Source organism: Mirounga angustirostris, unplaced genomic scaffold (assembly GCF_029215605.1).
Source record: "Mirounga angustirostris isolate CCGP_5_RB_7025 unplaced genomic scaffold, mMirAng1.0.hap1 SCAF_2, whole genome shotgun sequence".
NCBI lineage: Eukaryota > Metazoa > Chordata > Mammalia > Carnivora > Phocidae > Mirounga > Mirounga angustirostris.
The window spans coordinates 118,827,217-118,844,888 of NW_026991710.1; the positions used below are offsets into that span (position 1 = coordinate 118,827,217).

Below are 17,672 nucleotides of genomic sequence, written 5' to 3' on the forward strand. Positions count from 1 at the left end.
TGGAGGAGACCAGTGAAGTGGGAAGTAAAACCAGGATTAAGGGGTTGGCTGTTATATAAATATGATGCACAGGTGGAGACAAAAAAGAAAAAACATGCTAAGATTGATAGCTGTGTCCAAGACCAACTTTGAAATTGAACATTTTTCTCAAAAACCTTAATCTTTTCCGTCAACACAAAGCTTAGTAAGAATTCTTGATATTCTTAATATTGTATAATAGTAATGCCTCAAGTGAGAGGTTATTTAAAAGGGGGATTTGAAAGGGAATAGACTAGAAAAGATATTGTCAGAGGATGGGAGAAAATGATGAAAATAGGAATTTGCCTTAAATCGATCCAAAACAAATTTATCTTTTCTGACCAGTCGTTGACTCTTTCCTTTTCCTCCATAATAGATGGTATATAAGATTCTTTGTGCTAACTCTGAAATGTTTCTGGAACCATTCCCCTCATAATCCATTTGCAATGATTCATCTGCAAAGTAGCAGGCCCTATGGCATGCTGGTTACTTCCAATGATGTAACTGTGGAGTCCATTTAAGACCCCAGTCTCATCTTCATGTGTTCCTCCAGTTCAGGTTAGACCTGCGGGACTAGTAGGGGGAAGAGGGTGTGGTTCACATTTTCATGCCTACTAGCCTCCTTCTGGTTTTCCCTGATGGAAGTGGAGACCGGGAGGGGACATAGGGCAAAAGGGCCAGATTAGCTTCTGATTGGAGGTCATCCTCTGTTGGTTGTTGCTTCTCTTCCTGGCTAATAGTAACTCACCATTGATACCTTCTGTAGAGGAGGGTTCCAAAGTTGGGCATTTCTGTGGGACATGTGTGAGTTCTTCCTCACATGTAGAGTGGTCTCTATACTGGCCCTCTGTGTGTGATTAGTCTTAACCTCTTCCTACCCTCTCAGCTCCCTCATTAGTGGGATAGCCCACCAGGTCTGATTATCCGAGTCCCCTTGCAAAGAAGCCAGCTTTGATCCGTAGCTTTGCTGCATCAAACACTGGAAATAAAATCTGATGCTTTTCTGCATTATTTTTTTTTTTCCCTTTGGTAAGGTAGGTTTAACAGCAAATCAGCAATCTCTTGAGCTGATATGATGTCTACCCAGGAGATGCGATGCCAATCTGTATTGCTCAGCTCAGGCTCCCATAACAAAATATCATACCTGGGCTTCTGGAGGCTGGGAAGTCCAAGATCAAGGTGGCAGCTATTCCCTTCTCTGGTGAGGACTATATCTGGCTTGCAGATGGCTGTCTTCTTGCTGTGTCCTAACATGGTGTGGCGGGGTGGAGGGGATAAAGTCTCTGGTGTCTCTTCTTACAGGGACACTAATCCCATCATGAGGGTCCCACCCTTATGACCTCATTCAACCCTAATCACATCTCTAAAGCCTCATCTCCAAACACCATCACAATGGGGTTAGGGCTGCAACATAAGAATTTTGGAAGAAACAATTCAGTCTATAGCACAGTCTCTTTTATGTATAGTCCCATAGCATTTCTCATCATGCTCTTGGCTGGTGATTCTAACCATTGCCTTTCTCTTCCTTCCTGGTATTTTAGTCTTCTGTATATGGACTTGGGAAGGGTGCTTGGGGTGAAGTTGGTGGTTTGGTGGGAGTAAAAGTAGTAAGGGCTTGCCTACCTCTAAGTTAGCTCTGGAGCAGGTGTCTGGACCTAGCTGTAAAACTCTCTTTAGAATGTGGGGCAACTTAATGCTTCTCTTTTTTTTTTTTTTTAGATTATTTATTTATTTGACAGAGAGAGACACAGTGAGAGAGGAAACACAAGCAGGGGGAGTGGGAGAGGGAGAAGCAGGCTTTCCGCCGAGCAGGGAGCCCGATGCGGGGCTCGATCCCAGGACCCCGGGATCATGACCTGAGCCCAAGGCAGACGCTTAACGACTGAGCCACCCAGGCGCCCTCTTAACGCTTCTTCATCCCCAACATGGAGCTCTATTTACCAGTTCCAGGGCGAGAGTAAAGCCACATTCAAAATCCTCTTAAAATATCATTCCTCACCCACCTTCTTGAATTCTGAGCTCTGCGGGCAGCATTCATTTTGCTAGAGTAACACTACTCATTCTTAAAGGCCAGCTCAAATGTCACCTTCTCACTGAAATCGTTCCTAATCCCTCATCTTCTTCATCTCTTCAGAATTAATTGCCTCACACTATGTTTTAACATGGGCCTTTTCTTATTTTTCTATTCAAATACGAAGTGCATTAGTTAGTTGTTTGCATTCCACTATCCCCCCTCCCCCGTTGGCATGTTTCTTAAGGATCAAAACCAGTTACTAGGTTCTTTTATACAATAAGTTTTGAATAAATATTTTAAATAATTCAGGAAGATTCCAGCATATAGGCATATATGTTGAATGCCTAAGAGAGCACAAGCAGGAGGAATTGCAGAGGGAGAGGGAGAAGCAGACTCGCTGAGCAATGAGCCCCTACGCGGGGTTGGATCCCAGGACCCCGGGATCGTGACCTGAGCCGAAGGCAGATGCTTAACCGCCTGAGCCACCCAGGTGCCCCAAAACTTTTATTAAATCAGTAAGAGTCAGAGATAAGATTATATAGATAATTTTGTTATTATTATTAACATAAATATCCTGTATATCATGGGCCGCACTGAATTTTGGTTAAAATGTTTCTTATTTTATAAAATAGGAATTATACTGCTTAACTTTTAAAAAGGGCATAAGTTTGACTACCTTTTTTTAAAATAGGAAATACCCGACTTTAGGGTTTTCTAATGGTGTAATCTGTTGGCGTATTCAAACCCCTTCAAAATTACATATCCTGTGAAATTATGATGTTATAATGTTGTGTTTTACTGTTAGTGTCTGAGTGGAGACTTTGCTACTCCACTCTTAGAATAGATATTTGTAGCTTATTTTCAGCATCTTCCTTGGAGTTGGTCAGTAACTTGGTATCAAGTCCACAAATAGATTTGATGACATTACATTTGCTTTGTGCTGTTTTTGGGGAAATGAAAAACATTTTACTAGAGAATTGCATGAAACATTATAGTTTATTTTAAATGGTGTATGATTATTTGTCTTCCAAAATGAAGTAGCTATAGTCAATATGGATATGAATTAAATTTTGGGGAAGTCTGAAGATTTTAGAAAAGATTAATCCAAAAAAAATCCCATGGACTTCTGAAGCTTTCTCCATATGAGTCTCCCTGTCTTTTCTAGCATGATCAGGCATGGAGATAATCATAAATCTAAAGAAGGGAGTATTATTCAGTACATAATTGTAAATCTTTTAATCCCTACCTTTGACTCCTACAGAATGCATTCCTATATACTGCCATCTGGCTTCTTTAAAGCAATATCCCATCAGGTGCCAGGCTGGTATTATCACAGAAAACAAAGAAGTCAATGTGAGCACATAGCCAGCCCACAGGAGGTCATAGAAGTAAGTTTTTAAGAACTATATCAGGTAGTAAAGACTCTTTCATGTAATAATGTAATTAATAATAAGGAAGATGTGGAAAACCAGTTGAAATTTTATACATACATAAACACACTCAGAATTTTAAACATGGATATCTTAGTTATGAAAGAAAATGCTATTTGTCATAAAATGTTTAAGGCATTTTCTGAGGACAGAGAACACTGTACATAACAGAAGTAGGCAATTTTTTTTTTTCTGAGAAGAGCCAGAGGTAAGTATTTTAGCCTTTATGAGCCAAATGATCTACTGAAACTACTCCACTCTGCCTTTGTTCCTGCCGTAGATGTGGATAAGATGGGACTCCGTCCCAATTAAGACTTTATTTACGAAACAGGTGGTGGGTGAGGTTTGGCCTGTGGGTCATGGTTTGCCTACCCTCTGCATGTAAGATGAAGAAATTCTGTATCTCACTTTCTCCTATATTATTAGGTTAATTTTAAAGGAACTAAGATGCTTAAAACCAAACAATATATGTAATCCAACCATCCATTTTCTGAATGATTTCACCAGTGTAAGGAAATTAGAGAATAATGTAGATCATATTTTTTGAATGACTCATTGAAATTTTTGAAAAATATTGAGAACAATGTGAAATCAAGTTCAGGCTCAAGAATGAAACAAAATAAAGTCACAGAAATGGAAATTCAAAGAACTGACTTCTTTTTGATAAAGTGAAAACACACATTTTGTTTTTACTTTCAGTTATAATTTACATTTATCCCTTCAGAAAAAAATTCCATAGCATGTGTATAGATCAGGATAAACAAAGGAGTAAGTAAAGGTGTTTATGAAAATTGAAACAATAAGAATCCTTGGAGGAAAAAGGTAATTCATCTCTTGTGCAGTCATTTCCGGCATCAGAAAATAATAAAGGAAATAGAAATTGAAAGAAAAAGTATGAAGAGCATGCTTCATATGCTTCCTTGAAACTGCTCTGTTTCATAGAATTTTTATTAAGAATTCCCCAAACTCAAGAAATAACTTACTGACAGTCTTAAGGGTTGCTACCGCTGAGAGCTCAGAGAAGAAGCAGGAGGGCATTTTGGATATTGAGGGATAGAACTTGTGACATTCTTACAATAGCAGCGTAGCTCTGAATTGTCTTGTCACTACGAGAGATTTATGAAAATGAATAAATACATTATTTAAAAAAAACCTGTCATGATCAACTCGGGATAAGAAATAGGGGAATTTTCTTTAAATGAAATCATACTTGCAATATGCAAAAAAATTAAACAAGAACCTCCCCTCAGTTGTTTTTTGAGGTCATAAGCAAAATGTCATGTGCTTTCTGTGTTTCTAATTCTCCTTGATTCCTAGATTTTTAGTTATTGCTTCCTTTGGGGTACTTCAAAACAGAGGCATTTTGATGTGGTCATTTTGTGCAGGCCTGTGATAGTTGTTCTTGTGCGATGTGAGGGAGGGTTGAGAAGGATATTGGCTAGGTAGGATTAAAGATACATTTCTTACAATTTGCATAGTCAAAGCAAACCATCAATTGTAAGATGCTTCTTAATGAGCACCGGGGTTACTGTAACAGGGATCCAGAAAGCTGCTATTTCTATAGGATGTTCCTTTGAAGGTAGCTTTTATTTTGGGGACTCTGTTGGGAAGCATACTAGACTCTGTGCTCAAGAAATTTTGGCTGCGTTGACATTTATGCTAACTGAATATCACTTGTAGTATTTATCATTATCTTTGTTTTCTTTTTTAGATTCTGAGAATAAATGCATTTAGAAAGCTGAATTTGGGTATAGACTAAGTTGTAGAGGATCTCACTCAAAGCCTTCTCCTCTTTTTATTTTGGCCAGGACTGCAACCTACCGGCATGGGTGACCTTGAGTCACCATCTTTAACTCAATTTATATCAAGTTTTTAATTTTTTTCCTTACTATTTTTCTGATTAATAAAGTAATATGTGTTCATCGTAGTAAGAGTGAAACTATAGGAAACCGTAAAATGGGGGAAATATCAGATCCAGGAATGCAATTACTAAGAGACAACCCGTTGCATCGTTATTTTTTCTACATAGTGGATATAAAAAAAGTTTGAACATTTGCCTCATAGTTTTGTTTTCTTAACAGCAGATGGTGACATTTCCCTGTGACATTATGTCAGTAAAGCAAATATTATTTTTAATGTGAGTATAATACTCTGATTTAAAATGTATCACAATCCATTATGATTGTATTAATTTGTGGTTATTAAAAATAATACTTACGTGAACGTATCTTTGAATAAATCTCCGTCCAGTTTTCTGACAATTTTGTTAAGGAAAATTTCCTAGGAGGAGAATTAAGATGTCTGACATTTTAAATATTTTAACGGTGCTCAATACATATTGCAGAAAATACGTATAAATTTATACCTTCGGCACCCTTCTGTGAGCCTTGGTGACACCGCATCCTCACTGGTGCTGACATGTAAGGGTCTTAAAACAATTCTTCCTGGTGCCATGATGAATAGGGCAATAGTTTGGGGCCAGTGTAATTTTCCTCCAGGAAATCATATAGGATTGCAGGGTGACTCACAAACGGAATCTATAACAAACCCCAGAGATAGTGAAAAGCCATAAAATCCAAACTTGTGTCAGTGTAGGCAAAAGCAGCTAAGGCCAACAGAATTTGTGCAGGAGGCCCTACTGAGTGACACAGAGGAATGGCAAGACAGGAGGGACCCCATGACAGCAGATGTCCACAGTCGCCAGCAGATCAGGAGTCCAAGAAAGAAAGAACCCTGTTCTGAGTGGGAACGAAGCTCCAACAGGAAGTCATTGGCTGTTAAGAAATGGAGAAAGATTCTCTGTTCCTACTGGTGGTAGATTTCAGAGAGCACGTTCCAAAAGGAGAGGAATGCTCTGGAAGGCAGGGGCTGTGTTCCTTGGCGGCATCTTCCAGGGACAAAGCTGGAGGGGTTCGGAACAGAGGCATACACCACGTCTTAGGAACTCCGAGGGACTTCACATGGGCTTCTTGCCTGGGCTCTCCTCCTGACATGGAGATGGAAATGAATGAACAGGCTCTGTGGCTCATCCTTGGCCAGGATGACGGAGGAGTTAGTAACATATTCTTGACCTTTTCTCTGCCTGGGAGTGACCACTTATGGGGCAGTTTGTGTGCTGTGTGCCCTTATAAATGGCCAGCCCCATGGTACCCCCTTCTATGGGCTCTCTCCCCTTCTCCTGCTTCTTGCCCATTTTCACTTCCTCTTGCTTACCTGGAATCGCACTCTTTAATGGAGTATTCCCTCTGTGTCTAATGATGATGTCATATCTTAAATTGTTTGATTTCCTTTGGGATTTCTCCTCTGACTCATTTGTTATTCAAAAACATATTGCTTGATTTTCAAGCAATTACGAATTCCCTAGTTATCTTTCTTGTTATTGATTTCGCAGCCAGAATTCTGTCAGAGAATAAGCATTGAATAATTTCAGTCCTTTTAATTTTGTAACGACTTGCTTAATGACCCAACATATGGTCAACTTTGGCAGATGTTCCGATAGAACTTGAAAAAAGTGTGAATTTTGCCGTTGTTGGTACAATGCAGCATCCAAGTTAGGTAGATCAAGTGTGTTTTTTTTTTTTTTTTCAGACCTACTCTCTCCTTCCTGAATTTATATTTTATTGTTATTCTATGAGCTTATGAGAGGGATATTTTTAAATCACCCATAATAATGGTGAATTTGCCTATTTTTCTTGTAGTTCTACTCATTTTCTTGATAAAATTTAAAGCTATGGTTTTAGAGGATTATCTTTTGGATTGTGCTATCCCCTGGTGAATGGACCTTTTCATGGATATGAAATGCTCTCCTGTCTTTCTAATACAGTTATCTGGCTTACTGTCTGCTTTTTCCAACATTATATAGTCACCCCAGATTATTTCCTTTAATGTTTGCATAATTTATAGCTTCCCTTCCATTTACTTTCAGCCTGTCTTTGACCGTATGTTACAGTTGTATCTCTTGTAAACAACATGTAGCTGTGTTTTACATTTTTGTTTTTAATTCCACCCGACAATCTCAGTCTGTTTTCATTTAATTTAATTACTGATATAGTTGTGCTTATATCTACCATCCAACTATGGTTTTCTATATGACCCATCTCTTTATGTAGCTTTTTCTTCCTTTTTTGCTTTTGTGTGCGTTAATCAACTTTTTATTATCCCCTTTTCCTCTACTAATTTGTTAATTCATATTATTTTACTCTTATGTGTTACCTTAAATATTATAACATGCATCTTTTATTTATTTATTTTTATTTATTTATTTTTTAAGATTTTATTTATTTATTTGACAGAGAGAGAAATAGCGAGAGCAGGAACACAAGCAGGGGGAATGGGAGAGGGAGAAGCAGGACCCCGCCGAGCAGGGAGCCCGATGCGGGACTCGATCCCAGGACCCTGGGATCATGACCTGAGCCGAAGGCAGATGCTTAACGACTGAGCCACCCAGGCGCCCTAACATGCATCTTTTTAAAGTTGATACTCTGGATATTAGTTGTTATCTAGATATTATGATATTCATCATTTGTATATTATATTCTATCTGGTGATTTTTTTAAGAAGAGATGGTTTCAGGTGATTTAACCCCTTTCAGAGTAATACAAACTTTAAATTATTTTCATGAGGTCATAATATCATTGACCACCTAAGCTTGGTCAAAATTTCACAAGAAGAAAACTATCCATGATTTCATTTATGAATATCAATGCAAAACTCTTCAGGAAATTATCAGGAGAAAGAATCCAGCAACTCGTTCAAGGAGTAATATATCATGATGAAGTAGAGTTCATTCCAGGAATGAAAAATTATGAACTCCATTAAAAAGAATTCATCATATTAATTGATCTAAGGGAAAAATTATATGTTAATCTCTATAGATGTTGAGTGTTCATTTGACAAAATTCAACAGCCATTCTGGATTTTTTTTTTTTTAAGAGACAATAAAGTAAGAGTTAAGCATTTTGTAACCATAACAAACTATTTATGCATTCACACGTACATACACACACCAACTCAGCCCAAAGACAGTATAATAATTAATGGCAAAATGCTAGAGGCACTTCTGTTATTTCTGCCAAAAGACAAAAAAGATAAGGGTGCATAGCTCTCACACCTACTAGTGATGCTTTACCAGAGTTGTTAGTCAACAAAACCAGACAAGAGAAACTGTTATTGTAGATGACTTAATACTTAGAAAACCCAAAAGAATGTAACTGAAAAGATTTCTAACTATGATTCAGTTCTAACGTCTAAAAGAGAGAGAGGAAAAAAAAGACAAATCTGACTCATTAAATCCTTTGGTTTGGCAACAAAACAAAAAAGCGGCTACTCTGGAGAAATTCTAAAGAAGAATGATAAACTGGGAAAAAGTATTTACCTCTGAAATCACCAAGAGTTTTCTTTTCTTTTCTTTTCTTTTTAAGATTTTGTTTATTTAATTTGAAAGAGAGAGACAGAGCACAAACAGAGGGAATCACAGAGGGAGAAGCAGACTCCTTGCTGAGCTGGGAGCCAGACATGAGGGTTTGATCCCAGGACCCCGAGATCATGACCTGAGCCGAAGGCAGACTATTAACTATCTGAGCCACCCAGGCGCCACACCAAGAGTTTTCTAATATATTTTAGAAATCATGGGGTTGGGGAAAAGTAAAAAGCAGTAGAACAATGGCCAAAGATTATGAATAGGTAGTTTGCATAACAAAAAATGCAAACAGTCTTTTCATTCATAAAAATTCAACCTCCTGCAAAATGCTAGCGTTTTTTAAATTTTATTTATGGAATGTGGGAATGTAAGTGTATATTCTCAATTTGCTTGCATTTCTCAGAAAACTGTCAAGGATTCACAGGAGCTAATAAAAATGGTTATTTAAATAAAGAGAAGAGGGTGGAGGGAATACAGGGTGGACAGGGAAAAGAATCAGGGTGTGATTTCTAAATGAATACCTTTTCATATTGTTTTGTTTCTCAACCATGTTAATATATTACCTTTACAGAAAAAATACAATAAAATATAATTTTTTGCAAATTTGTTAAGTGAGAAATTTTATCTCATTTTATCTTGCATTCTTGATTACTGTAGACACTGAATTCCTTAAAGTGTTCATTTGTTGTCTGTATTTTCACTCTTTGTACTTATCTGTTCGAGTTTCTCATATTTAGAGATGTTTTTTCTTACCAAATTTTATAATCTTTTAATATATAAGGAACATTTAAAATTTTTAGTTCCACATTTTAGTCTGTTTATCCTATTATTTTATTCATTATACATTAAATCTATCAATCTTATTTTGTTGAATTTTTTTAAAATTGCCTTAAGCCCATCCAGAAATTAGATGCTAACTTACATACTTTTTTCTAGATGTCTTTTTTTAAAAGCTGGAATTTGTCATATGAAGTGAGAGGAGAATATAATTTTTCTCAACAGCTAACCAATAGCTTCACAGAATCTTTGTTAAATAGTAACCATTCTCTTACCTGCTGATTCAAGATTCTTTCATAGAAAAAAAAAAAGATTCTTTCATAGAGACATCTATCAATACGTCAGTCACTTATTTTCATTTTGTGGTAAATTTTGACATCTACTAAGACTGGTTTTGTTTTTTTAAATTACCTTTCTATTTCAAACTTATTTTCACCAGTGGACTTTTTCACGTGAACTTAAAAATCATAGTGTCAATTTCACTTCCTGATACTTCCAATTTCATTTTTTATGAAGTAATTTGGAAAAAAATTATACCTCTGTAATATACAGTGTTACCATTTAGGGATAAAATATGCTTCTCAAATCATTTTATTGTCCTTTTTGCTTTTCAATCTAGTGTTACTGATTTTTTATATCGTTCTAGTATATTCCTTATCATATTCATTCCTAAGTATTGTATAATTTTGTCAGTAATGTGAATTAGATAATTTCCTCTACATATTGCTAAGATACAGAATGATGAACATGAAAATAAGTGGTTATTTAATTTTTATTTTTCATTTATTTTGTTACAAACTATCTCATAGAACTTGCTATTTTAGTTCATATGATGTCTCAGGTAATTTGCTTAACTTTGTTAGTTAAATAATTATAAAATCAAAAAAATTGTAGAATCTACAAGTAATGGTTTTATGTTTTTTTTTTAAATATTTCTTTTTTTTTTAAAGATTTATTTATTCATTTGAGAGAGCGAGAATGAGAGAGAGAGCGAGTACATGAGAGGGGGGAGGGTCAGAGGGAGAAGCAGACTCCCTGCCTGAGCAGGGAGCCCGATGCGGGACTTGATCCAGGGACTCCAGGATCATGACCTGAGCCGAAGGCAGTCACCCAACCAACTGAGCCACCCAGGCGCCCCTGGTTTTATGTTTTTGAATAGTTATAATTGTATATTTTTACGCCTTGTTTTTATTAATCAGAAATTCCAGGGGCGCCTGGGTGGCTCAGTTGGTTAAGCGTCTGCCTTCAGCTTAGGTCATGATCCCAGTGTCCTGGGATCGCGTTCTGCATCTGGCTCCTTGTTCAGCAAGGAGTCTGCTTCTCCCTCTCCCTCTGTGCTTTCTCTCCCTCTCTTGCTCTCTCTCAGGTAACTAAATAAAATCTTAAAAAAAAAAAAAAAAAGAAGAAATTCCAGGAATTTCTTCCAGATGCCAAAGAATAGCCACCAGAGTATCCATTCTTATTCTTGAATACCATGGGGATACTTAGAGTGATTTGCTAGTAGGTTTGAAGTTGGAATTAGTTTAAGGAAGATTTGATTGTATTAAGAAATTATTATTCTATTCCTATTATTAAGAATTTATTATTATTTTTTTAAAAATGTGTCGTGAATTTTGCCAAAGGTATTTTTATGTCAAGACTGGTGCAGTGTTGAAGAGATTGGACTGACTGCAATTTTTTTTTTTTAAAGATTTTATTTATTTTTTAGAGAGCGAGAGAGAAACAGCATGAGAGGGGCAAGGGTCAGAGGGAGAAGCAGGCTCCCCGCTGAGCAGGGAGCCCGATGCGGGACTCGATCCCAGGACCCTGGGATCATGACCTGAGCTGGAGGCAGACGCTTAACCATCTGAACCACCCAGGCGCCCTGGACTGACTGCAGTTTGAAGCCCGGCTCTACCACTTAGCAGCATTGCATCACAACCACAGCTAGCTGCTTACACTCTGCTCTCAGTTTCATCATTTATGAAATGCAGATAGCAATCATAGCTACCTCATAGGCATTCTATAAATGGCACATGAACTGAAGCCTGTAATGTGTTTGGCATTGCCCTTGGAATATAGTTGGCACTCAGTAAGCGATGCCATCTGTTGAGATGATGGTATGATCTTTCTATGGGATAACTTAAGATGAAAGAATTCGGGCAAAGCGAGTCTGACTGGAATCTTAGATTGCATGGCCCATCTTAGTAAGAGCACACATCCGTCCACCCTGTGTTTGAGCATCTGTGGTTTAATTCTTATCCTTTTTTTCCACTCTCAGTATGCTCTCACCTTAAAAAAAAAAAATGTGTCCTTGCTTTGTCCAGTCAGCAGTATTAAGAAACAAGTTTGTCTTCTACTTTTCAGGGCTCTGTTTATTCAGTTATCAGGAGGAAGGGTAGTGTTGAATCAAATACTAATTTTTCAAACATTTTTTTTTTCTTCTAGTTCTCTTATAGTGGGTGATATTGGGAAAGGTCTTTATTTTTGTCTTGGTATTGTATGCACATAATATTTAGGAAGTTGTCAAAGCACCCTGAGGGTTAACCATGTATACATATATACCGAGGGTTAGTCATGTATGTACGTAAGCATGAACCTCACTTCCATCATCTACTTAAGTAAGCTTACTTAACTCTCTATCTAAATTTTAATTTTCTGATGCAATAGGTTATTTAGATATTCTACGGAAAAAGCTAATCTGAGGTTAACATTTCTTTTTGGGACATTAGGCTTTGTCTACCTCACTGTTACCAGTAAAGCTCACTTTACAGAAATGGATTTGTGCATTAAAAAAGTATACATGATGTATGATTATCTTTTCTCAATATGTATTTTACAATTGTGGTTAAACCACTTTAATTTTATTAATATTCATTGAATGATTGATTCTGTGATAGAGATAATACTTAGTGCCACATATGCTGGAAGGTATATGCATATCCTTGCTGAGAGAGATTTTCTTTAAAATGGAATTCCTTTGGAAAGATGCTGCAGATCCTCTGAGCCTCAGTCTACCCTCCTGGGCCATGCTTTTAAGCCATCTCTGTTCCACTGGGGTCAGCTTCCTTTATGCCACCTCCCCACTGCCTTTCCCGTGCACACTGCTGGCTCTTTCTCAGTCATCTTCTGTGTTCTCTTGTGGGTTTAGGCAGAAATTTCTGACTTCCTTCCAGAGAGGAGGCTTTGTTGTGTTCTCAGTCTTTTTCTCTGCCTACCTAATCCTCACCTTTGTTTTTCTATCACATTTCACTGCCTCTAGAATGGGGCTACCCGTCACATTGGTATCCATTAGGAATTTCAAAGCAGAGAGGCAGGACCAAACCTTCCCCCAAGTGTACTCGCCACTCACTTTCCCAAAGATATCAACCCCTGGAGGGAGAATTGACTGCACACATGTCTTCTTCTACCTGTTTCTCTTAGCCTTCTTACCCTCCTCGCTGAAACATCTACTTGCATCACATCTTTCTGATCCCAAGGGTAACCTGTTGTCTAGTGTTTATACACAGATCGTATTTTTACTCTCTACTGTGGAAGAAGCTCTGTCTAGACCAAGTTACATTTTCAAGGTAGGAGCCTCTGGAAAGCTATGTGGTAGGGATCTTCCAAACAGGAGTAAACACTGGTTTAATTGAGAAGAGCGTAGTATGGTGGTAAAAACATGGATGCAAGCCAGGCTGCCTAATACCTGCTGCCACGTATTAGCTGTGTAACTTTGGGCAAATTATGTAATTTCTCCGTTCCTCAGATTTCTCATCTTTACAATGATGATAATAGCATTACCTTCCTTATAAAGTTGCCATAATAAAAAAGTTAATTAAAAATATATGCATAGCTTGGAACAGTAACTGATAAGTAGTACTTGATTATTTGTTAGCAATTATTCTTTTAATATTATTAATCATAGTAAAAAATTATCCTTCTTTTAGATATTTGAAGGCATGGAACATAAGTAGAATGTGGTAAAGTGATTGACTAACTGGAGGGAAATAAGAAACTTGCTATTGGCAACTAAATGGAAAATTTGGAAATGCACGTGCCTGAGTAAGTAGGACTTTGAAGGTGTCATAGTATGTATGTATGTATGTATTTATTTATTGAAAGTGCCATAGTATTTAGACATACAATAGTAAGCAGTAGGAAGACTTGATAAAATTTGGGTGACAGTAATGTTGTTGTTATAAATGAACCCATACAGAATACAAAGAGTAGAATCAAAGAGTGAGAGAAAGATTGTAGTTAAGACAGTTCAGCCTTAAGGACACACAAGCTCAGATTAAGTTGTTGGAAATAGCAGCAAGGATCCAGGAGGACATAGAGATGTGGCTGACTGGGGTCACAGAGGGGCTCTGGCCAGTGTTGAATTGGAGAGAAATGGAGAGTTGTCAGGAGAGGGTATAGTCTAGGGAGAATTTTTTTTGACCAAAGTAAGCGTATAGAAAGAATTTAATAAAACAATTTGAGTTCTTTAATTCTATCCAAATTAACCAGAATCAATGGCACAATTTAAAGAAGCCTCTTAAGTTAGCCAAAATTAATGAGTCCATTTAGTCCCTCGATTCAAGTAGATTACTACAGAGTGAGTACATTTTCCTAACTGACTTTTATTGATTGTAAATTTAGCCAAGGCATTTTGCATTTTACCACAGATTTCTAAAGAGATTCAATCTTTTCCTATTAAAACCTAGAAATTATTTTGTTTTATTTAGGGTGATGTTTTATTTCAGATAAGCTTTTGAAATCCACAAAGAATATTAAAATGCAGAGTTGAGATTAGAAGGAATAGTTTTAGATAGACTTAATATTACATTCAGTTTCAATTTCTCAATTTTAAGAGAAACATTGAGAAATAGAATTTGACTTAGGAGAGGACAACCAAGAATATAAAATATCTAGGTACTAATTCAAGTGAAAAAATAGCCAACAACGAGCATGGAAAAGTAAGACCTTGGAGGGGCTGGGTGTGGGGGTGGGCTACATGTATATCATTTTTCTTAAATATTTAAAATAGCAGAGGAGGCACCAATTGATTCATTCATCCATTCATCCCATCTATCTATCCATGCATTCATCCATCCGACCTTTGAAAAATACCCTTCTTTATTTTGGTCACCATGCATGTGCTTGAGATACAAAGGTGCATTAGATAAGCCCTACCTGAAGAAAGTCACAGACTAATGGGGAGACTCAGTTTTGTGGACACACTTACTAACTGGGTAAACTAATCAGCCTTTGTTTCCTCCTCTTTAAATCTGGATAGTAAGAATAACTAGCTCATAGGTTATGTTAGGGAAAAAGGAGTTTGTGAAAAGTACTTCAGAGTGCTATGGAAGGTTAGATGATTTCATGTCAGAGTCTGAGGGATATATTGAAAAGGAATTACAAACTCCTATTTTCTAAATCTTGTGATTGAAAAATTTATATATAGTGACCCAGTTATCTGTTGCTATATGACAAAACATCCAAACTTAGTGCCTTAAAGCCACCACACTTTATTATTTCTCATGATCCTGTCTGTTGGCTGGTCAACTTTTCTGCTGGTCTTGTCTGGTCTTATCCAAGGTCTCCTCATTCACATGTCTGGGAACTTGGGACTGGCTCTGCTCTGAGTTTTTCTCTCCACGTAGTTTCTTCATTAGAGGTTTCCCTGGATTTTCTTTCATGGCAGCGGAAGCATTCCAAGATGGAGAAAACACAGTGGCAAGGCCTCCTAGAACCTAGCCTTGGAGATTGCTCATTGTTTCTGTCACATCCTCTCAGTCATAGCAAGTTCTAGGGACAGGGCCAGTCCAGATTAGTGGGAGGAGAAATAGACTCCACCTCTCGATGGGAGGAGTGGTAAAGTGACATTGTATAAGGGCCCAGGGATGACAAGGATTGTTGTGGCCATCTTCATAACAGGGTGGCTTTTCATTTCACATCTGATAAAATGTAACTATTTTTCTATATACAAGGGCTAACAGTTGTATATTTTTTTCTGTACTTCAGTAATCATTACTAGCACATAATAATATGAGGTAAGATATGGTTTAAGTTCTGTACAGCTCATTGTAATTGTTTATAATTAAAGAAAAATTGTAGCTACTTGTAACGAATGTGTTGAATGAAGGATCTGTTTGTATCTATGAGGAAATCTACTAGCTTGAGAGTTTTAAAGTCTTGTTAGTTGATCATTATACTATCTAGAGTGGTTTAGCAATAGGAAGTAAATTCTTAATGGCTGTCACTTTTATTCCTTGATGACAAAAATATAAATATATTTTAATTCAGTTTTTTTTTTTTTCTCTCTCTCTCTCTCTCAGGGTATAACCAAGGCTTAAAGAGCATAGAATAGGGATGGGGAGTGATTTTAGTTTTGTGTTTGTTGTTCTAATCTAGTAGTTTCAATGTCATTTCAATTGGTTAGAGTTTCCTTACTTTCTAAGTGACTTCACAGCAAAATATTTTGTTGCATATATCTTTGTTGTTTTATAGTCTCAGTGACTTTATAATTTATATACTACAGTATCTTGTGGGTAAGTATGACAAAACGGAAACACAAACTTGCCCATTTTACTAAAAACAAGGGTTTTCAAACATTTGGGAGTAGCAAGAATTTTCCATTGAAAAATATTCACAGGATCTAGATTGAACAGTAGATTTCATACATAAGAGCAAACTTCATACATAAAATCAGGGAGGGCTCCTAACCACTTCTAGCTTGGCAATGCCCAATTTAAAAACACACAAAACCAGTAATAACAAAGTAAAAGTATTCCAGTTTATAGACAAGTATATATGTTGAGTATAGCCTTAGTTTTAGGGAATGTCTTCATTTTCTTGAAAACACAACTCAAGTTTCTTATCTTCTAGCTTTTAGATATGTGGCCCCCTCCACTTGGAACTCTCCCATCCTCTTTTCACTTAAGGAATGTCTGCTTGCCCTGGAGGTCCCAGCTTCCATGTTACTTCCTTCAGAAAGTTTTTTTCAGGCTAGACACCTCTCTTGAGTGTTTTCATAGTGTCGTCCTCTAGTAATTCCCACTATTATGTAATAGCTGTGGGTTTGTCTTCCTCACTGAGCAGTGAGCTCAACAAGGACAGGTATGACATTGACCTGGATCACCGCCGTATCTTCACTTCATAGCCAGCACTTAGAGCATTGCAGTGGGCGATTGATATTTGTTGAATGGATTAATTTGGGGTAGACTGATAAAATTTCCTTCTTTACGTATTTTTCATCCAATTACAAATACATTCAGCCCAACTATTCACATTCACATGGTCTCTCGTTGAAGGGTAGCTTTATGTGAACCAGGATATGATTTTATTTGATTGACTTTGTATTTTTTGGCAATTCCCTTAGCACATTGCTCTGGGAATTATGGTCACCCAAATCAAATACCTCAACTTCGCCTTACCTCCTCACCATATTTCCTGTGTTGATGATCTTTCTTTGCTTCCAACAGCTTTCTACAGCTTCCTTGCACTCTTTGGATGGATAATAACCTCCTGGTACCACTGTCCTCAGAGCTCGCCACTATTAGATGGCAGTTCAAAGAACTGCCTCTTATGACACATAAGAGGTAATGTGTTTATTTCTTCTCACAATGTGTTTCCACTCACATTCTGTAATTTGCTGCCTTTCCCTAACTTTTGTCCATTTGCCTAACATACAAAACATCCTGTCATCCTGAAAATAGCCTCATGAATTCACTCTCTTTTCAGTTTTATTATGTGGTTTATCTCTCTCAGAACAAACACTCTGGTTTCTCACTCCATTCCAAATATTCCAGCATAATTAACTATCTGTCCTTCTCTCTCAACACACATTTGTACTTCGGTAACTGCACATTATTTGGAGCAGTTCAACAAGTCAGCAAACTGAACATTAACAAAGCACTTGATCTTTCTGTTTGGGTGCCAAAATTTAAAATGTTTCACTAAAGTTGATACTAGATTTGTGCAGGTTTCCGGTAATTCTTCAGGTGCTCTTTATTGTAGTAGAGAGCCACAACCTAGAGCTCTTGGGACCTTTGCTTACTGATTAGGATGC

The 17,672-nt window shown here is 37.2% G+C and overlaps 1 protein-coding gene across 9 annotated transcripts in view; it reads left to right on the top strand.

The window, feature by feature from the left end:
* Positions 1-17,672, top strand: part of IL15 (interleukin 15) — a 77,978-nt gene that overhangs the window by 23,567 nt on the left and 36,739 nt on the right. For 3 of the 9 annotated variants that reach the window (XM_064585093.1, XM_064585091.1, XM_064585094.1), the window contains exon 2: positions 17,086-17,202. The exons of 4 other annotated variants lie outside the window; for them this stretch is intronic. The gene's annotated coding sequence lies outside the window, so the exon portion shown is untranslated. Of the gene's footprint in view, positions 1-13,566; positions 13,682-17,085; positions 17,203-17,672 lie in introns of all 9 variants that reach the window. 2 more of the 9 variants (XM_064585092.1, XM_064585096.1) reach the window with 2 other exon arrangements.